The 22,618-nt window shown below is 42.1% G+C and overlaps 1 protein-coding gene across 6 annotated transcripts in view; it reads right to left on the bottom strand.

Moving 5' to 3' along the window:
• The window catches only part of Pdm3 (POU-domain protein pdm3), a 283,616-nt gene extending 261,553 nt beyond the window's left edge, over window positions 1-22,063 (bottom strand). For all 6 annotated transcript variants that reach the window (XM_076787513.1, XM_076787523.1, XM_076787541.1 and 3 more), the window contains exon 1: window positions 20,395-22,063. The gene's annotated coding sequence lies outside the window, so the exon portion shown is untranslated. The remainder of the gene's footprint in view (window positions 1-20,394) is intronic.
• Between the last annotated feature and the right edge of the window lie 555 nt (window positions 22,064-22,618).

The raw sequence follows: 22,618 nt of genomic DNA, 5'->3' as shown, positions 1-22,618 counted from the left end.
AGGGTAATTAAGAATGTTGCGCATAAAAATCCGGTAATTTATGGTCATTGGGGATAATTATATGTTGACCAGCTTGTAATTGCAAGCGCTCCGTGGCCTACAACACCGTGGCGCATAAGCGTCCGTGAATTGTGGGTAGCTCCTTCGGACAGGCCACGTTCGGCTCTCTCTCTCTCTCTCTCTCTCTCTCTCTCTCACACTCACTCACTCACTCACTCTTGTTCTCCCGCTCCCTCTCTCTGGCGTCCAACCTTCTTCTGTGTTCGTGTGGGTGGGATATACGGTCTCAGATCGCAGCTTATTATAGGGGCTAGTAGATAAGGTGGGTTTAGAAACAACCGTGCGCCGGCAGCTAGTTTCCACATAGTCTTAGCCAGCTCCACGTCTCTCTCTCTCTCTCTTTCTCTCTCTCCAGCCAACGGCGGCCGCTTCTCTCTTACACCAGCTCCCTGGATGCCCAGGGGCCACAAAGAGGTGCGTGGAAACCGCCCAAAGTTCCGGCCACGATTTATGGGACCGATTCCGGACCGGCAAGACGACCAACGGACACAGACTTCACGATTTTCATCCCGGATCCAGTTCGACGCGAAAACGCGATCCGTTTCTGGCTATGCGCAAACGAACACTATAAATAACCCGTGGATGATCGCCATATGGCCGCGCATGCCGGTCCGACGGACGCACGCGTCTTTAGGATTTCCTAGTTCCTACGGAGAATTAAGGTAAATCGGTTGAATGATCTCTGAACGCGTGCTCTGGTCTTGCGAGTTCCGGAATTTTTGGTGTGCGATGTAGGAAAATTTAACAATTTTTTTATCTCAGAACCAGCTGAAAATCTTCGGAAGCTCCCGGGTCCACATCGCTCGACAATCTTGACGATATCTTCGTAACGAGGTGCCCGAGTACAATGAAATTTTGCGTAGATATTCCTAAAGGATGTCACTACAGTCCGTATTACAATGATTAAAATATCTGCAAAATTGTTTCTGTAATTACAAATTGTAGTATCGAGGGCGGAAACAAGGACTCTTCTCTACAACCATGCGCCATTTTGTTAAAAAATTAATTTTAATGGATGATCGCAATGCAAATGGTACTCGTGTTCGCACTGAACAGTATTTTCCTTCAACCATTTTTATCAAACACCTACGCAAGCAATCATTCGTACCTTCAGATAGATATATTGTCTGACACCAATTTTAATGAACACTGTTAACACTTTAAACGCGGAGCTAACTTTGTCTCGCTTCTCATTTCACTTTTCATGTAAATTTCAATGCAAAAATAAGCGAAATACTTGCTTACCTCATTTCTGTTTAATCGGTTCCAATCGAATTTATTAAGACAGCGAACATATTTTTGAATAATGTATAAATTATATAGTACATTTTATGTTGTAAATTCGATACCGTTGGTCCCCACGGACTGACGTAGCGTTCAACGTGTTTAAGGTGCAATTAAGTGATTAGAAAAACTTGGTACACTATACTTATTCAGACTACCCACAAAAAAAAATTCTGAACGATGGGACTGGCTAGATCAAAGTTTCCAAATGAAGATTTTGATCCAGAAAATTTTAGTCTTAGGGTTCCGGATGAGTTCAGAATTGGTCTGCGAATGGACTCATGGATGGTTGCCACTGCGGCAACCTGTCCCAGTTTCTTCGATACCGAGAGCTACGAAGCCACGCCTACTTAGAGCACTTTAGAGGAGGGAGCAAGACAGATAGGTTTCGGATGCCGATTATGGGCTAGCAAGATTCAAAGTATCTTCTTTCTCCGGCGTCATTTGCTTCGGAACGTTGTCCCCGAAGGGAATTCGGGCCTGTTGCCCGTGTCTGATCTTGATAGCACCTTCGGGGCGTGTTTAATCCCGCCCTAACATTTGGAATAACAGGTTTTATTTATTCCTAGGCTAGTTGTGGGGTTTATTTGCCCTAGGATTCGGAGGAATGGCTCTTTGTGCTCGATTAAGGGACTGCGGGACCCATTCATTATCTATTTGAGACGTTTTGCTCTGTTGTTCGATAAAAGACACCTGTCAGAACGTTCTACTAGGCGTCTGTTCAATCTGATTTTCGCCAATCTTGCACATGTAGAAGTTGCATCGTTAAGAACCTGAAGAGCTGTTCAAACAGGGTTCGAAAATTGGAGCTGCATTTGATTGTCGATCCTGAAAATGGAGGCCAATAATTTTTGATAAAATTTGAGAACTAATGATGGAAAAATTCATATATAATTTCTTACGCATCAGAGATTGCATCTAGTGTTTCCTGAAGAAACACGCAACGGAACATTTTCTTGTGGCCAGAAGAAATCAGACTACGATTCTCGCAGCCGCATTCAAATTTGCCCAAGATGTTAATAACAGAGTACTAGCCTCGCTATCGTGTCCAATCGTACTCTAACATTACGAGTAATAGCTAACAGGCCTTCGTACTCACTGTTGAACCCTTTTGATGCCATATCTAGCAGATGCCCTACGAAATTCCAAGGAACGCGCAACACCACGCTCATGAAAAGAGCGAAGAAAGTATCCAAACGAACCGATTAAAAACCACGCGATTTCATGGCATCGGCGCCGACATCTGCGCGAAGGTAAGCCGAAACGTGTGTACCTTTAGTCAAAATTGCGGTTACGGAGAAACAACAGCCGGCGATCGTGGCGCACCCGAGACAAGAAATTTCCGGGGCAGCTCGCCGGCTTTTTCACATTGTTCGCGAGATCTTAATTCATGGGTATCAGCGTCCTCGATCGAGCCTTAATCAGACGGTGTACTTGCGTACATTGTTCGATGTCCCTCGCGTACGCGCGACACGGATAGAGCCGTTCCGTTATTGTCCTGGCTCACGCGGTAATAATCCTGTAGCAAAGCTTGCCGGTTTTTATTGCAAATTATGGTGTTCCATCGGTTTGGACGAACAGCTGTTACGAGTCGGTGCCAATTTCGCCGTGTTTCCCGGTAGTCATTTCTGTTACATTTTAATCGAGTTTACCCTCGAACGAATCGGCGACGGTGTTTAGCGCACGCCGAAGGACATGTTTTAGGGGATCGCATCCATATTATTGTTTTATGAACTGGCCGGTACGAATTGGTAGCGCGCGTTTCGTAATTTTGGGGTGCGGCTCCTGGGCGTAGTCGCAATCGTCCGTGAGAACGTGCATTTACACGTTGTTTATAATATTTATTAGGAATAAATAGCAATAATTATTTAAATAAAAAAAATTTTTAATATACCACGTTTTTAAGGCGAACTAAAAAGTATGAAATAATTTTTCCTAGCCCCATACAGATGGTCCTGAAAATTTGTGATTGTAAGTCCATTGTAATCCGTCTTAAGAACGTGGTATATTAAACATTTTTTTAATTTAAATAATTATTTTCTGCTTTTTAGTCTTGTGTGTGTTGTCATCCAGTTCCGAGCTATGTTTAATTGCAAAACTTATACCGAACAGACAGACAAGAAAGCGAGTTAATAAAAACGAATTCGAACTTCAATGAACTGATTCTATACCTAGATTGTCACAGTTCAACATTTTAATAATTTTCTGAACAACAACCTGTGTTATAATTACCACGACTACCATAAACTATAATTCCAATTTGAATAGCATCTTAATTGTAGCTGCAACAAAAATGAAGAATGCAACCCTCCGTCGTTCGTCTTAACCCCTTGCCTTACAATATCGAGTCAGACTCGTGATGAAGATTCTAAACAGAGTCCAATAAATATGTACGTGATTAATTTCCTTTAAACCGAAATAAAATTCTATTTTGATGTCGTTGATATATATCCTTTGGAGAAATCATAGGCGTATAATAAATATAAACGATCTTTTTTTTACTATGAAATTCTGAATGCTGAAGAATTTCTAATCATTATAATCACAAAATAAATAGCAAGGGACTAAGAAATTATGGAAGTGAATAAAAATGAATATATACAGAATAAAAATTAATAATTAAACAGCGGATTTTGAGTCTCGTTCGAACCACGATAGCGGCAGGACGCGTGTTTTGTAATAGTGAGTGTGTGCGTTTACGTCAACTCTCGGGAGGTCGATGTGATTTTCCGTTGTGTTTGATATAATGAATTATGCAGAAATTCAGTGAGCCTAATAGACTTATAAAATAAAACTGTAGTGAACAATTTACGGCAGAAGTGTTTCTGACTACAGAAGCATTTGTGTAATTATTATTATAATAAAATATGAATACATCGGGATTACTCAATACCACAATGAATCAATGTCAAAGCTGTACAACAAATGCAGTATCCAACTAAAGAGCAAGCAATAATTCTAGATTCTGTAGAAGGATATTCAGTGCAAGATTATACATTAGCCGTTGGTAGTATTATGCATCCAAGCAATATACGGTATGTGTCAAAGGAGCTGGTAGAAGCGCTTGTAGAAAAACGAGCAACCGTGAGAATTGGAACGCATAATTTGACGATTCGTGCCTTAGTTTCTAAAGCTAAGCGAATAATTCTTTCGAATGTTCGTCCGATAATTCCCTCGGATGCTATAGCTAAGGAACTATCTAAACGGGACTTCAAACCGCTGTTACAAATAACGAACGCGAGAGCGGCTATAAACGCACCAGGGTACGCACACGTGCTAAGTTTTAGGAGACAAATGTACACAGAACTCGAGGACTTAAAAAAAAACTACCGAAATCAAAACAGATAAATTTCAACGATACGGTCTATTGGGTATATCTCTTGGCCGAAAAACTCGGCCAAACATTGCAAAAATGGCGCTCCAATCGGTTCTTCTCAAGATCTCGTACCCAGTAGTAAACAAACGGTTATTAGAACCGGTGATAAAACCCATCAACGAATGCCTCCATCAGGTGGAGCTAAGAGACCTCGACCCTCCACTGCGAGTTCGAATTGCACTAGCATAGCAGGCAGTGACATTTCTTCAAAAACTGAAGATGAAAGGACAATGAAAAAGAAGATAAAAGCGTCTCAGGAAATATCGGATGACGTGGGCAAATCCTGCTTTCGATAGAATGGATAAACCAGAACCTGCTAGGGAGTTTATAGGAAACAATGCTGATAAGTACCCGCTTGATTTCGTAAAATTCTCGCAGTTCATGCCGGAAATACGTGGCAAGTTTAATGTTAAAATCATCGCCGAGAGGTTCACAGCTGATTTTCCATCCCTAATCGATATGTTAACTGAAGTGTACAGCTATTTACGCGATCGAAAGTTAAAAAATCATATTGTGAAGAAGAAGCCTCGCTTAATGATGATAGTACCTTCTAACACACGAAATTAAGAACAAATTATATTCCATGTCTTCAAGCCCTTTGAAATTAAGAATTTTATTTTGAAACACCAGAAGCGTGCAAAGTGGAAACTATTATTAAAGACTTTGACGTGTTTATTGCAGTTGAATCATGGCTTAGAGCGGATGATGACATTCGAATTACGGGGTTTATACTATTAGGGGGAATATTAATATTAGTTCGTAAGAGTTTCGCTTTTGTAGAAAGCGGATATGTGGAATAAGAATTGTTAATGTTAAGCCGGCTCTGGATCTATTGGTTCGTTACAGGACCCCGGGCTTCACGCTTACTCAACTCGAATGGAATAGTATTATAGACAATATAGGTTCGAAACAAAACGGCATTCTAATCGGTGATTTTAACTCTGATACGAATGGATTACTCTTTGTGATACGAGTGGATTAAGACTTGGCAATGCCATTGAAAGCGGAAACCAATTTCTACATAATGAAACATCTTATACACATGTTGACTTATACAGAGGTTCAAAATCCAATATAGAGTGCGGAGAAAGAATACTATAAAAATAATTGTTCAAAATTAAATCTATCCGCACAGATTGGTCACGCTTGGAGCTAGCATTGCAAAGCGAATATTTACTTTTTAAATTTAAAAAAAATTTATTTCTTCGACGTCTGGTTTCCGTGATATCTAAAAAAATGTGGTTTTGACCCCCAACTTCGAGGGCTGTTTTCACCCCTTCAAAGTGAATGGTTGCCGATAAAAATGACGCGTGTCAACTATTTTTCGAAGAATTATATCTCACATAAGTTTCATCAAAATCGGCTTGTATCAACTGAATATGTTCCCTTGTGAGACAGGTTTACCTTTGATTGACGAACGTACCAAACACTTATGCGGTTGTTATTTAAGAAAAATATTATCAAATAAGAACTCTTCAACCTTCACAGCTGTATCAAGGTATGACAGGTAAGGTAAACGCAAACGAATTTTGAGACTGTGTCTCGAAGAACTTCTAAAGTCAAGAAAGCTAATTGAGGCGCATGATCACTTTCATGTTTTTAGTCGTGAGCTTGAAACCATAATAACATCAATAACAATAAGTACAGAATTCGGCAAAGGATTGACCAAGGCAAAAGTAAAATTTCCGGCAGAGAGTTTGTGGACACAGCGTGTATCTGTCCTGATATTAATATGGAAATTGAGAGAAATCTAAGCAACACAGCTTCTGTTTTTACGGCAGAATGTATCGCTCTAAATGACGCTATAGATATGGCTATTAAAAATGCGGATCGTAATTTGCAATTTTTTCTGATTCACTTAGTGCTTTACAAAGTCTCAATACCTGTAAAATGGGTATCAAAACAAACAACATCATACTTGAAATAAAAAGGAAATATAATATTTTGTTGAAAAATAATCTGAACAGCAATGGCATTAAATTTTATTGCATCTCCTCCCGTAAGGGTATCCATGGTATCGAACTAGCGGACAGTTTAGCTAAAGCGGCCACAGAAGCCTCATCTATGAGGAGTTCAAAAGGAATGCGCATTTGCAAACAAAAAGAATTATAAAAGAGCAAGGCTTGATGAAAGGGAAAATATTTTTCAATCATTATTGTACCGGAAAGTCTAAGCCGTGATTCAAACATGAACGTCTTCCACGAGAATTTATTGTAACTATTAATCGACCTAACATAAAAGCTTGTTTTCTCATTTTTAATTTCTTAAAAAACTGTAGGCTACGAATTTAATTTGAATTAATGTAGACTGTGTATATATGAATATGTGTATACTGTACTTTATCTTACTTAGTGCAGCAGAAATAGGTATCAGTTTAGATTTGAAATGCTTAAAAAAAAAACAGCGGATTCGTTCTCCGGGAATCGAAGAGGGAAAAATTCGTACATAGTCGAGAAACGATCCAGAATAGTTAGACGAAGGCTCAAGGCCGCCGGCACAGGGTTAAAAGGAAAAGAAAAGGTGAAAGAGAGAGGACAAGCGCGAAAGTGGACGAAGAAGGTAGCAGGGCAACCCTCCTACTTGAAACACGGCCAATAAAATGATCCCAGCGGGACCAGTTGGCAACCGCCCATCGCGACATTGTCCTTGTCCGTTCTACTCCTTTTTTTCATGATCCCGTAATCAATCGAGCGGTCTAATGGCAACGTATAATCGCGGCTTTGTGGCGCCTAGTTGCGTTCATAATGCTAAAGAGAACGAGAGCAGAAAAGAAGCTCGAGGCCACCGTTGCACAGATTCGAGGGTGACAAAAGACGTCGTGTCGTCGCCCCCTCCCCCCACGTGGTATTCATGCTGGCACATTGTTTTTGGCTCTCATGCGATCATTATACGACTCTGGCACACGTTTTCGTAGATTACAAAAAAGCTGGAATCAGAGACGAATTTATTCTAAGGGATTTCGGACGATGAGATTCTAACGAAAACGTAATTACTCTTTCTTGAAAGTTTTTCTTTACTGCGAGCTGCATTTGCATGCGTCCTGGATGTATTAAATCCGAGGTCTACTGATATCGGGAAAACGTGAAAGGATACTGAAGGGTGGGGATTTTTGGAGGGTGACTGATGTTGACTTGGGCGCTTCTTCGGGTTAATCAAGAAGGGTTGAAGTCCTGCGAATTTTTGTAGAACATTTATTCGCGTTGCAAAATACAAATGCTACATTGGACAGGGGTGAGAAGGCTTTCAATTATTTTTTATAACACATTTTTAGTATTTCGTAACTAGGGTAAGGGACCCAATTATTGCGAGGGACCAATTACTGTTCCTATGTTGATTATATTCATTTTTAAAGCACAATGAATATTAAAAAAGAGATATTACATTTTTTTCATTCAAAATCAGTTAATATATATGTTGTATATCTCTTTTTTCATATTCATATGCTTTGAAAATAAGCATAATTAAAATAGAAGCAGTAATTGGTACCCCCACAGTAATTAGGTCCCATCCCAGTATGTCTACATAGTCACCTCTTACTCCTTCTAGGATTAACATTGTCATCTTAATACAATATTGTGTTACATCTAATACGGAATTCGACACGAGAAATAAAACTTTTTAGAATACAGTCAATTCTCGATATATGTCACTTAACGCGGATCTTGCTAGCGTCATGCATCGTCCAGGAGACATACTCTAGCCGTGTTATGTTTACACTCCTCGAAGTCCGAGGCCTCTCGAGCTTCGAGGCCCCTCACGGTCTATACCCCGCGGTAGGGGGGATAATTCCGCAACGTTTGTGATCCAGGCCATGGCGACATATATAGAGAAATCTCTGTATTTCGTTTTGCTAGGGGTTGCAAGGAATTCAGTGGTTGTAAATTTACGCAAATATCTGCAATCTAATCACAAATCGAACGGGGAACTTTATGTGAACATGAAGAAAAGAATAAAATTTGCAAAAAATTACAGACCTCCATTATTTGGTTAACTGGAAGCCTCAAAAGTTCAATACCACCATACTGATGGCATTACTCTCAGGACAGCGAGGGTATAAGATAATGCACCCCATGCGCACAAAAGTTTCAAACTTTCCTAACAATACAATACTACAACCATTGTCAGACAAAGTAAACTCTTTAGCTTTAACTATTTAAAAATCTTACCAGTGAAATTTTTATTTGCATAAGATTGCGCAGTTTCGCCACAGACACACTGCAGTCTTTTATGCACTTACAAAATTTAGTAATATGTTCAGTTCGATGCTAACACACTAGCATCCCAAAATATTCCAGGTCTTTAGCATTTTTTTATTTAGATGATATGAGTGTTCCGTACCGTCGGAATGGTTGCAATATACCTATCAGTGATGTAATATAATACAATGTATGCACAAACAGTATCAGACTTTTCTAACAATATAATATAACAATCACTGACAAACAAAAGAAGTTTCTGTTTAGGTTCAATGTTTAAATCATACAGAGAAATAATTTTCATTTCCATAACTACATACAGACTAGCGGTAGATGCTTTGGGTATTTACATAAGAAATAAAAACAGAAAATATAATAAAGTATAGCACTCTATAAAATCCAATATTATATTTATTTCGCGTTAAACATTCGTTAAACATATCGTCTAAACATTCTTACACCATCATTTTCTGAGCTACAAACAACAAAAGCCCTATACTATCTAAATAATGGCACCAACCCCGAAATAGCAATAATAATAATAATAATAAAAATTAATATAGCAAGAAAAAATTAATGCAATTTATCAGCACGAAAAAAAGAAAGGTTTCAAGTCTCCCTAACAACCCCGTAAAATAATCATTGACAGACGAAGTAAACTCCTATTTAACTATAATTATTCATGTCCTAACGATGAACAGAGAAAAAATGCCAATCGGGTATCTATTAACCCGTAGCACTCGAATGGTGACTGTAAGGCGCCACTAAAAATTGCTGTATCATTATTCAAAATATTTTTTATATTATTAAATTTGTTTGTATTTAATAAATTACTAAACATTTCAGTATTGTACAAGTAAACTGCACCATTTTCGTATGTATAACATGAAAAAAAAATATATATATAGAAGGGAAATATTCTAGGTCGGAAGAAATGTTTCGTTTTGGAATTGAAGTAGCTTCGAGTGCAAAGGGTTAACTTCAGCATTCGGAGATCGCGTAAAAGAAGCGTTAAATCGTGCAACAACGTGTGCTCCAGTTCCAAGGCTTCAGTACCAAGAAAGTCTGTGAACTTTCAAAGAACTTGATGGGAAATCGTGGAGATTGGATCTCGAAAACAGCAAGGAAGACGTCGCGTCGCGTGGCGTCGCGTCAATTCGACGGAACGTCGTCGCCGGTTTCCAGAACGGGTTCCTGCCAGCGAGGACGGTTCGGTATCGAGTGATTCGAATTAATCTTTAACGCACGTACGTACGTAAGCGCGGCGGCTAAGTGCCAGCCGAGGTAATGGTCGTTTCGTGCGATACCATTCCGTCAGAAATCCGAGGGGCTTTGTCCCGAGTCACGGAACGCGAGGATTAAACCGAACAGCGGCCCGTTAATGCGACTCTGCGAACGCCTCGCCTCATCTCGCCTCACCTCGCCACACCTTGCCTCGCTACGATGATACAACCGAGCGCACGCAGACCGGTGCGGTGTGCGTAACGCAACGGACCTTCGATCGCGCTCGACTCCTCCATAAATCGGCTCCGAAGGCATCGGGAAATCGCCTTTCCACCGTCGCTCCCGTGATCACCTGGCTGCCGCGATCTTTATGCAAATACGCAGTCGCTGCCATTAATACTCGGACACCCTTCAACCCCTTCGCTGCATCGATTTACCATGATTTATCACGATTTACCAGGATTTATCACGATTTACCGCGATTTTCAAAGTGGATTGCAACAATTTTTTCACTTCTTCGGTTCATCTTCGGTGCTTCTTGATTCGAATTTTTCGAATATGTTTGCGTTAGGTCTCATTTGGTCTGATTTACTACGACTCACCGGGATTTTTAAAGAGGATCCCAACATTTGTTTTAGTTCATTCTTGATTCAAAGCCAAAAAAAAAAAGATTTGAACACTCTTCGAACTCTTAGCTAGCTGTATTTACATCAATACTTAAATACAATGAAATTTTTCAAAAAATTGTTTAAGTTTGTATACGTGTATCTTCTGTGACAGTAAGTGGCAGTAAGTGTTTTTTTAAATAATTGTTTGTGCATTTGGTATACATTTATTGCCACGTCAAATACATATATACAGTCTTTTTCACCCTCCGTATTCTATGGGTCGTTCGTGACCCGTAGCGGTGGGGATACGAATTATATGTATAATTTTATTCCGATATAAGACGAGGCTATTTATTTCGAAATAAGAAAATCGCTATCCCGTATTCTTCTATTTTCATCCGAAATAAGACGACAGCCGGTCCCGAGCCATCGTCTTGTATCGAAGGAAAACTATAGCGAAATGTCGGTGCGGGTCAGGAATGACTCCGGCATAGAACTCGCAAGAGTCCGAGGGTTATACAGTTAACATACATCAGTGGGGTCTACTGTAGCTCTTATCACAGAACAGAACAAGCAATTGCGCACAATTTATTGCAAGTATTGTACGATCTCCCGAAGCTAATTAAACCAAGGAAATAATTGTTTTCATTCTGTTTGGTCAACTTATCTCTAAGAAATGTTAAGAGTGTTCTCAACTCCAAGAAGCTGGCACGAAAATAGGTTGAACCGTTTCCAATGGAAAATAATTGAGGCGAGTAACGATGGGGTTGAAACAGTTCCAGTATGAAAATTTGCCGCGGTAGATAGAAAATATGACGGGAGCCTGTGGCCGTCCTCGGAGACGCAGGAAGAATATTTCATGTTTTACGGCGCCAGGCGTCGTTGGGGTTTGCGCCGCACAAAAAAAGTGTCAGCCCCCGCCGGCTAAATCAGAGCGTGAGTGCATTAAACTCCGAATTACCACAAATAGAACTTTAACCGCACATGCCCATTATAATGGTACCCCCTGCTGAAGATGTATTTACGTACTAAACCGCCTTCGCGGCTCACGCTGAGTCGTTTGAAATTAACATCTGGCCCAAAAACGGGCTGCGCTCGGTTCATTGGATCCCCTTCTCTTCTTTCTCTGTTCCCTTCTTACCCCTCGCCACGAGCCCCCCCCCCTTCCCCTCCTCCCAACCCCCTTGAAACGGGATTAACCGTCGAATCGTTGGAGCACTTCCACTTATCGGTCGATCGAGCCGGAAAACATAATCGTTTCTTTATTTTCTTTCAAGTGAAACTCAATACACTTGCTCCGAGAACGAATTCGTTCAACACTTTATGGATCGGTGATTTTTTAGTGCCGATCTGCTCCCACTGTTCGACATGTATATTACCGAGCAGATGACTAACCGAGCCCCGGATGGCTCGGATTTGTTTAAAACGTTCAACGCATCTTGCAAGAATTATTTTGTAAAATGAACACTTCGGTAGTTAAGGTACCGAGGCTCTTCGAAGTTATGCTCCGCTGTTATTATTATTAATATTAAGTTTAGGGATTTAGATATTAAGTTTAGGATTTATTCCTCTTCGAGTCACTGTGTGCTAAAATGGTTTCCCGAAATCTGATTTCTACGATTCGAAAAAATTACACGCAAATCCATCTTTACACAGTATTCTACAAAAATCATCTGGGTTAAGTAAACCCAATTACTGTGCCTACATTATTTATACTTATTTTTAAATCATAATGAATATTGAAAAAGGGATAATACATTTTTTCATTCGAATAAGTTTTTTAAATATTTGTTATGCTTTAAAAATATGTATAATTAATATTGGAATTGGTACCCCCACAGTAATTGGGTCCGTTACTCTAGTAATCCTGTTTCTAGCAATAAAATTTTAAAGCGATTCGTTATTAAGAGAAATACAAGGAACATCTTTTAAAACATGGTTGAAAAGTTCATTCAAAAGTTCATCACCAAACGTCATCAAAAAGCAAGGAAGATCCATTTTCCTGAGACTAACCTTCAAAGATCAAATATTTTGAAAACATCGGGAATCTATCGACATTTTCGCTGTGCAGAGGAAGATTTCGACTTTTCACGGCCAAGGGCGTACACGTGGGCCCATTCTCCGAAGAATCGAAAGTCTTCCGGGACCGTTTCCGGCCGTTGGCCACGAGAAAAAGGAGTCGTGAATGGGGGCGAACGTCGGTTCGGAAATCTCGGGAGTGCTTTTACACGCAAATTAGGTCTATTAGGAGCATCGAGCGTACAAAAACACTCGTGCCGTAGCATCACTCTGTCCCCCCGATGCGCGAGCAGCTCTCCGGCCCGGTTACGCACGTGCGTGCTTCTTTATGAATTATTAGAATTAATGACACCGCACGCATCGCTTCGCGCCACGGGGCGTCACGTCGTTCAATTGCGAGAGGCACGGACACACCGGGGATACATGCTCAAAGGAACGGGGACTTTGCGCAGCAAAGGGTTGCCCCGTTCTTTTCTCCGTCTGTCACTGTAAACTGATTCGAGAGGCTAATTCTCTCGTACGTACGTGACCGGGTTAAGCAGTTTCCGATTGCGAAATCAAAAATCAGTGCCGTTTTGACGGAAGAATAAGAATGTCAAAATGTTCATCGATCGTATTGGCCTGAATAATCGGATCGTTATGCAAAATAAAATGTTTCCGAGACAACTGTCAGAAATCGGAGTTGAATAAAAATTTATAATATTTCACGAAACGAAATGTATTTATCCTATATTAGAAGTTTCATTGTGCTCGATCTACACATTGTTACATTAAAATGTGACAAATTTCAACAAATTGATTTTTACCAGGGGTCGTACGCAATTTCAATTTTCCAATTTAAATTCAAGTCTGGATTTGATGATCAAAATCCCTTTCATACTACTTTGTGTAATAATTGAGGAGTGAACGCATCAGCACGTTCCACAGAAATTCGTGACAATATAAAATAAGAACAGTGCAATTAGATGGTGCATTTAGGTGGAAGATTGGTCGAACGAATGGCACGCGTGGGCGATTGACAGGCGATAGGAGCCGGTGTCTGAAGAGCACGGGAACACAGTGGGAAACACTCGATTCACATTTGATGCTCGAAGACGGTGGCGTAACTTGCTTAGCGGCGGTGATTCGTGAGTCGATAATCGATGGAGGGCGCCGGATGGAAAATAGAGAAGCAAGGCTACAAAGCGAGCTGGAAGTGGGTAAGTTGTCGAGCGAAATGTTATCGCGCGCCGGATCGTCGGCAGGGGTTGAATCGGGTAAAAGGGAGCTGAATGGGGCTGCAAACGGGGGTTGACGAGCCGAGGGAAACGGTGAACAGAGACGGAGGATAAACGCCGAGGAACGAGGAGAAATGTGGACGGGATTTAAGAAGGGGAAAGCATCGATTACTTTCCTTGACCTGGACAATATCCGCGTTTCCGCCTCTGTTACTCGCGGTCCCATTTTTCATCTTTGCTTCCCCAACTTTTTCCACCGCACCGGCGCGACGCGACCCGGCAAACCGTCTTTCTTTTTATTACACTATTACACATGCACGATTGTTATACCTGCATCTCTACGTTATTCCCTTAACGTTTCGATTCGCGGTCAAGATACGCTGCAGTATTTATCGATCGGGAACCAAGTCGAACAATTTCTTACTCTATAGACAACTCTTTAGAATTCTTCCTCTTGGTTAGGGTTTCAACCCTTAGCACTCGAATGGCGACTGTAAGGCGCCACTTGAAATTGCTGTATCATTATTCAAAATATTTTTTACATTATTAACCCCTTGCACTCCGGAATTTTGTAAACACATGTTAAATGTCACCTCAGCGGCGACAAAGGAGCGCCAAGGGTTAAATGTGTTTGTATTTAATAAATTACTAAACACTTCGGTATTGTACGAGCAAATTGCACCATTTTCGTATGTATAACATGAAAAATACATATATAGAAGGGAAATATTCTAGGTCGGAAGAAATGTTTCGTTTTCGAGTTAAAATAGCTTCGAGGGCAAATGGTTAACACTGAACCTACCGTCGCCGGTCAAATGACAGGTTTTAGATTTTTTATACTGAAATTATACGGATGTTTCTTCATTCAAGCACACATTTGAATAAAAGTTGCACAAAATTTGAACAAATTGAATGTTGTCCTCTTTACGAAGCAACACATATCAGTTACTTCTGAAGTCCGGTAGGTGTACGGTTGTTGAACTTTACACAATTTTACTATAATAATCAAAATTCACGAAGTCGCAAGTTTACCGAAATAAAAATTCAAAAATTAAGATATCTAACACTTCTTCAGTCTGGTTGCATTTTGCAGATCCTACCCCGTATACTAAATCTAATTAACACAGAAATAAATTTTAAAGAAATAGTTGCCAGAATTGGAGAAATGTTTTTCGTTCGAAGTGCTAATTCGTGTGTCAAGGGGTTGCGGAGCAAAGAGTCGATCGGGAGTAAATTTCCTCAGTTACGAACTACCAGTCCGCGGGGGTTGAGGAACAGGATGGAAACCGGGGTTAAGAAAGGCAGCATCCCGTTTTCTTTCCGGCGCTATCGCGAGTCGAGTGCTTCCTTTGGGATTTTCCGGCTTCGACTCTCCATCAACCGTTGCTGTCCTCTCGCTCTCTCCCTCGTTTCCTCCTCGAGCAAACCCGGTGTGCTCTTCCCTCTTTCGACCTCACCCTCTCCCCCCCTCTCTCACTCTGTCTCCTCTCTTTCACTGCGGTCCCGAGGCGGCAAGCAAAGAACTGCTCTCTCTCCCCAACTCTCGCACTGATTTTCTGCCCTCGACACCGTTTCCCGTCCACCCTCTGCCAGCCTCGCAGTTCTCCTCGTGGCTGCTATCCACCCCCCTCCTCCCGCACTCACACCCTCGACAGTCACGCTGCCAACACGTGCTCCTGTTTACCTCTCCGATCACATGGTACCGGCACACTGGCCCTGCCAGGTTCACTGACGGCGTCATTTCATCGCAAAATACCTGGGGGGCCGCGTATGCGCGCTGCTTAATTGCATTCATGACCCGTGTGCACCGTGCATGCGTGCTCGACACGCCGCGCAACGATCAACCGCTGCGGGGAGGACGGATTTCGATGACGATTCGCGCCGCCACGAGGTCATTCTCATGGAATTCACGTGGACGCTGATTCCGGCCTGCACGCGCCACGCTCCGCCGGAATTTACTTTTGATCGCGACCCTTCGACCCCGATGATTTTTAGCTTCTCGTTCACTCTCCTTGTCGGAAATCATTCAATTCATTTAGCTCTTGCGTTTTACGAATCTTTTTAGATTTTGTTTTGCCAGCGAACGTGTCTCTCGCATTGCTATGATTTTTGGTTTCTCGGTGCGCCTTTTGGCGACGGTGTAAGATGCTTTTGTGCGAAATCATTGAGTACACTTGTCTCTTCGGTTTCTAATGTGCGCGCGATGTGTTTTGCAGAATTTGTATTGACAGTGAATGTATTGCTTCGATCGTAATGATTTTTAGTTGCCTGTTGCGCGTTTTCAAGACGATGCAGGGCACCTTTGTACAAAATCATCGGAAAATTTATTTCTTTGCTCTTTAACGCAATGACGGCCACAGTTTTTAGTTTTTCTATTACTTTTAGAGGCATCGTAGATTGCTCTTGTCTCAAATTATTTTTGAAAAGGAAAATGTCACTTGGACCGAAATGATTTTTAGTTTTCTATTTTACGTTTGCTAACATCGGCAGCTACTCTTGTGCGAAATTATTGAATTTTGTTTGTCGTTGCATGTGTTAGAATTAAAATTGTGGAGCGGTTCTGTTAACGCATTTCATCCTTTTTTTAAGGATACTGGAAGAAGCAGTAAATTTTAATGCTTGATACTGTCAGGATTGGAAGTGATTTTCAATTTTGTAGACTGTTTCGTGAGGAATAGTTTTTTCTGAGAACGATAAAGAAATGAACTTACTATGATATAAATTAATTTACTGCGTTAGATGATTCGAGGCAGCTTTTGGAGCAATGATTATTATACCTACACTACCGAATCATTTGTAGTTTATAACAATCTTCAAAAGAACAAAGTGTAATATCGAAACATTCGCATAGCATTCCCACTCGTTCCAGTATCACTTCTATTGGGAAATCTGGCATCTATTAATAGGGACAATCAAATTTGCTCTATTCCAATCGGAGCAGTAAGCATTGAAAAGATAAATTAATATGAACATTGCAATCGATGACAGTAAATTTTAAGAGCCCGCACAGGAAAAATTATTTTTTTCACAGAATTGTATCCGTCCGACATTTTACGTACAACACTTAGAAAATCAAGTTAAAAAAACGAGGACACTAACGAAGTGAAAGCAATTCATAAAGACGTACGATGTGGAACGACTCTCGCGGAATTCATGTGTTCTGAAGACAAATAGGAAGAAAATGCCGGAACGATTAACGGAATAACAATAAATAAAGGTATGTTTTAAATGTGGTTTTGTAAAGCAGGATTTTATGACGCCAAAGGTGACATTCTCTAAAAAAGACGTCCAAAAATTCTTTGAAAGATGGGAGCATCGCTATAAATAGGTGAAGTCTATAGCCCGGAGACTATAAATATCTGCATGCATTAACCTTCTAACATTGAAAATTACTTTCAAGCGCACGGGTAGAAGGATCTCTCACTTTTTCGCGTCTCAACACAATCAATCTCTGTTCTACTCGTCTAAAAAACCTGCCAATGATTTCCCTTACGCTGAACAGACTTAACACATAGAAAAAATTGCAGAAAATTTTCTGGAAGGAAGAATTATACTTTCTTTCGCAGTTATTCCCTTTCTTCTACCCTGGTCTTAAACCAAACCTAAAATCCACAGAATATGTTCGGAAACTCGACTCGAAGCGATAATTTTTCAATTATACCAATTGTACAGATCGTTGACCGAAAAACTCCTTCCGCTTTCTTTTGCGATCACTTTGCTGAAAACAGGAATTCATCAATTTCCCAGCAGAGAACAAACTGAGAATCCGACGTTCTCTGGGAATTATTGATGGGGACACTAGCGACACGTCTACGCGGTATGATCTTCGTACAAATAGCTGTTCGCCTAAACCCGACGAAGATCGATCTGAACGGCGAAGGTTAAGAACCGTACCCCGATCCGGCAATTAGCATTCGCTGGCCACGCTCGGCGCGATCCCCGCATAATTATCACCCTGATTATTGGAACGCGGCTAAGTAGCAGCGAGGAAATTATCACTCGGCGCAGAAAAGAGGCGCGGAACTCAACGCCGGTTTCAATCCCTCGCTACCGACATTCCCGCGCGGCCCGGCCTCGAGTAACTTTCTTAATTACTGAGATTAACTTAATGGTATCGGGGCAACGATTATCGCTGGCGAGCCTCGCAATTGCCGGCCAGATATAAATACACGCTGCGCGCCCCGGCATCACGAATTTTGATGGAAACCTTTTTTTTTCAGAACGCGCGCGCCGAGAATGCGAGCGGAGAATTCTCGTTTGGAATCGTTAACCTGTCAATGCCTCCGACAAAATGTTCCCTTAGCTCCAAGTTTTGCCAAGCTTATGATGCAGCCTTCGCGATTTTTACGAGGAAATGCGAATTCACTACGTTTTTTCTTCCGGATCCGCATAGAATTTTATTTTTCGAAAAGATGTAGAATGTTTGTGACAGTTTTCCTTGAAGTGGTCTTCAGAAAATTTTTAGGTTAGTTTCTATTTGGCGATGTCTCGGACAAAATTTTTCTTCGACTCTTCAAGTTTCAGAAGAGGTCTCGAAGTTTCAGACTTCAATTTTTATTTTTGAATCAGGATTTTATTTTTTAAGGAGATATGAAATGTGATAATTTTCGGGATTATTCGTGGTCTTCAGTAAATTGTTGACGACGATGAAATGGTTGCGATAGTTTGTGGAACGACTGCGATTTTCAGTTAATTTTTCTACGGTTTATGAATAGTTCGATTTCACTTGTTCGATGAATTTTTCTGGGAAATCGTTTTTAGTACACGGATACAGCACACGCGAAGATAATGACGTAATTAAAGGAAGATTAATAGATTCTAGCATATATCCGTCATTTGCATCAATGTTACCTTGGGCACTGCGGTGCAAGAATTTATGTATAAATACGTGCAGTTAGGAAGGGTCATTAGAAACGTTCGAAAACGTAAGAGGGTACGAAGAACGAGAGGAAATTTCCTTTTTGTGAAATCTAGCTTTTTATGACTTTTAACTTATGAATAAATATTGAGGACAAGAGACGATGAATAAAGACGTTTAGTTGGGAAGAAAGATTAGAAAGGTCGAAAAATGTAAAAGATCACGCCAACTAGAGAAAATGTCTATTTTGTGAGATCTAGATCTTGATGACTTTTTTATAATAATTTTTACTCTAACACTGTGAATATTTCTAGAGAATGTTTAGAAGCAGAAATACTTGGTCTGTCTGAGCCTGCTTCACCTGTCAAAATGAAGTAATGAATTTTTCTGTCAGTAAGTTGTATAATAGAGGTCTCTTTACACTAAACCTACCGAGACCTCTTATATACCTATTTCTACCGTGCGCGGTCAAAATGACAGGTCCTTAAAAAAGTTATTGTTAATATAATTCAACGTAGATAATAGCCAATTTGTTGCTGAATGAATTAGTAGATGAACAACTTCAACAACAAATTTAAACAAATTTAATTATTACATAATTTCAATTTTATAAAAAATACTGCGATGCTCTCTCCTCGATTTACGAAATTGCATGTGTCGTCCACCCTTGCGGTTTTAATGTATCTGCCATGAAACAATATTATCAACCAGGCACATGCGTAACTTGATAGCGTCTCATTTGATAAGACGGCTCATTTATTTTGAGTTGCCACATTGGGAAGAACCTTTCTTCTATACTTATTGTTTAGGTTTATAAGAGTAAGTACCATATTATCTCGTGCGGTCAAATTGACCGGCCGCGGTACATTTCTTGGAAAAAATGTAAAACGAGAAATAAATATTGAGAAATACATTGTAGGCATACTTTAAGAAAAGTCGTAAAGATGAATAATTATGCGATCATGTTGTATGTACGATATTGTACGCAGAAGTTCGAAAAGGTCAATTTGTCCGGCCGTGGTAGGTTTTGTGTTAACTTAGCTTCAGATCGCTGGATTTGTGGGGACTTTTAGAAACTATGACATGAGACTACCATAACGCATGAGAATGATGTTAAATATTTTCCATTGTACGAGGTGTCACGTTTAAGTAGAAGGCGTATGAAAATTGTGATGAAATGTCCTATGCCATAACTGTCCACGATTCTGACCCTTTTCTAATCGCATCTGTACTCTTATTTATCACACTTTTATATCCATCTTGAACGAAGAAAATATAGTCTGACGAATCGTCATTAAAAAAATTTGTACATCGTGTATATTCATTACACATATTTTAATTATGAGACAGCTTGTCACACTTTCCTCCTAGCATCAACCTACTCTACCATCATCGACCAACTTTTCGTCGGAGTGTTCTACAGAAACGAGAACTTGTTTAACTGTCCGTAGCCAACGTCGGCAGTCGACTAATCAACGTGCTAACGATTCTAATCTCCCGAAGAATGGTGTACGTCGAAAAATTCGCGCCGACATACGCAAATCGTACTCACCTAAGGAGATCGTCGACTGTTGTGCGTGGGACGTCGTCCTGAAGTAGTTCGTTGCCACCTGCTCGATCGAACCGAGTCTCGTTCGCAGTGCCAGCGAGCCCGTCGATCTGAGTCTTATCACAAAACCAATCGACTCGCGATCTCGCGCCGCTCGATCCTCGGCCACCTTCTCTTCGATCCTCAGTTTCTCCTTAATATTTTTCACTTGTCACCGACAACAGCGTACCAACGACGGCGAGCAACAGCAGCGAACAGTCCCAATGGCGGGCCGACGTCGACGGACAAACGATTCACGAATACATCGACCGCCGGTGACATCAGCCTACTTAATTACGCCGGTTAATTGCGAGTAATTAGGAGCGATTAACAAGCAAACAGTTGATTGCTCGGTGCCCGGATAAAACGGATATCTCGATCACCCGGAAGAGACGCGAAGGGAACAACGATCTCAACGATTTCGGTGATCGACGATCGAACGGATCTAGAGATCTATGGACCGCGTGGTCGCGCGCGCACAATACCGTCCGTGTGACAACCGCTCCGTTCAGCTTCCAAGCGAGACGACGATTCTTTGTGTGTGTGTGAGAGAGAGAGAGAGCGAGAGAGAGAGAGAGCGAGAGAGAGAGAGAGAGAGAGAGAGAGAGAGAGACGAAAACGAGGTTCCTTTAATGCGATTTTAATTATTCTATTTGTCCGCGGTGCGCGCACAGGCCGCCGTGGTTATCGTGTGCAATTCCGCGTCGAGAAACACACGGGAGTCACGCGCGTGTGGTAATTACCCGCGGCGATAATTAGGAGTTTGTTAGAGTCCTTGTATCATCACTTCGCTGGAACCGTTCGCCGAGCTCCTTGCCACAACGGTCTCCGTCTCACCGGCTTGATCAATCTCCTGAACGTCTACGCTTATTGCTGCGTGCAATTAACTCTGCACCACCTGTCCCGCGCACCTGCCACGTTTAACGCCTCCCGCACGTGGCCCTCGCAGCGATATATTTTCGATAGTCACCGGGCGGGCACGCGAGCTCGCCTCGAATCAGAGGATAGACGACACTGTAGATCACACACAGGAGAACCGTCCACGAATGCACAGAGTCACAGTCAGCTGACGTTCGACACCAGTAGTCAATGGACACCGATGATCGGACAACCTTCCACGAACCGCACGTCCCACGACGAATCGAGCTGGCAACCAGCGAAGGAAGACAATTCCGAGTCCGCCGAAGTGTCACGCGTGGTGTGCCTCGCTGGTCTGGTCCCACGTGCCGAGTGAACCGGCGCACGCACCTCTACGCTCTGATTCCCTGATCACTCTCGAGTCACACACTCAGCCGATCACTCAGCCTATCACAAACTCCCCAGGTTACTTCCAGGCGTCTTCTGTTCCCTGACTCCGACGATCTTTCCCACGTAGACGACCACTTACGCCGCGGTAGGAACAGGCGTGTATTCCTAACTCGGGCTGCTCTCCGAAGGGTATCGGTGGCTTTCGATCGGCCACTACCCGGTCTGTTCAAACCGACGATGATCCGATAGATCGATCACTGGGTAGAAGCGTTTCACCGATCGACAGGTATATCCTGTGGCCCTCGTGTCGCTGGCAACGTGGTGTGCACGTTGCGCGGTCTCGACTCGGCGCGAAAACTTGGACCTGAATCCTGACGGTCCGCAGTCTGGCTGCGTAGTGGCTCCGGTGTAGAGCCAAGGGAAGGCAACCCGCCGTGGCTTCTCTCCCGCCTAGCCACCAGCCAATGCTCGTCGCGCGTGGTAGGGGCAATATGGGCGGAGCGGTGGGCGGTAACCATGCGCGGAGGTGGGCCGCGAGTTACTCGCGAGATCCCGTTGTTATGATTGTTATGAGTGTCCGAGCTGCCTCCAGCGAGCTGCTTTGGGGGTGGAACGCGCGCGAGAGGGACCCGCGTCTGTCCCCCTTTTTCATCCTGGTTCCCTCTCTCTCTCTCTCTCTCTCTCTCTCTCTCTCTCTTTCTCTCTCGTTCAGTCGCGCTCGCTCTCTCCCTGTAATATAACCACCACGAGCTCGAACGAGCTCGTAACCGTGATGCAAATCAGCCCGACGGGGCTGAAGAGTACTTCGCCGGGGATGCCCGGGAGGAGCGATTGGCGCGAAGGACCGATTTCGCGGCTTCCGCTGGTCTTCCTTCGCAAGGACACGCCGGACCCTTGGTCTCCCTTGGTCTCCCTTGATCTCCCTTGCTGTCCCTTAGCC

The sequence above is a fragment of the Halictus rubicundus genome, chromosome 1 (assembly GCF_050948215.1).
Source record: "Halictus rubicundus isolate RS-2024b chromosome 1, iyHalRubi1_principal, whole genome shotgun sequence".
Taxonomy (NCBI): Eukaryota; Metazoa; Arthropoda; class Insecta; order Hymenoptera; family Halictidae; genus Halictus; species Halictus rubicundus.
The sequence above is the reverse complement of the archived record's forward strand: the minus strand, read 5'-3'. Positions and strand labels throughout refer to the sequence as shown.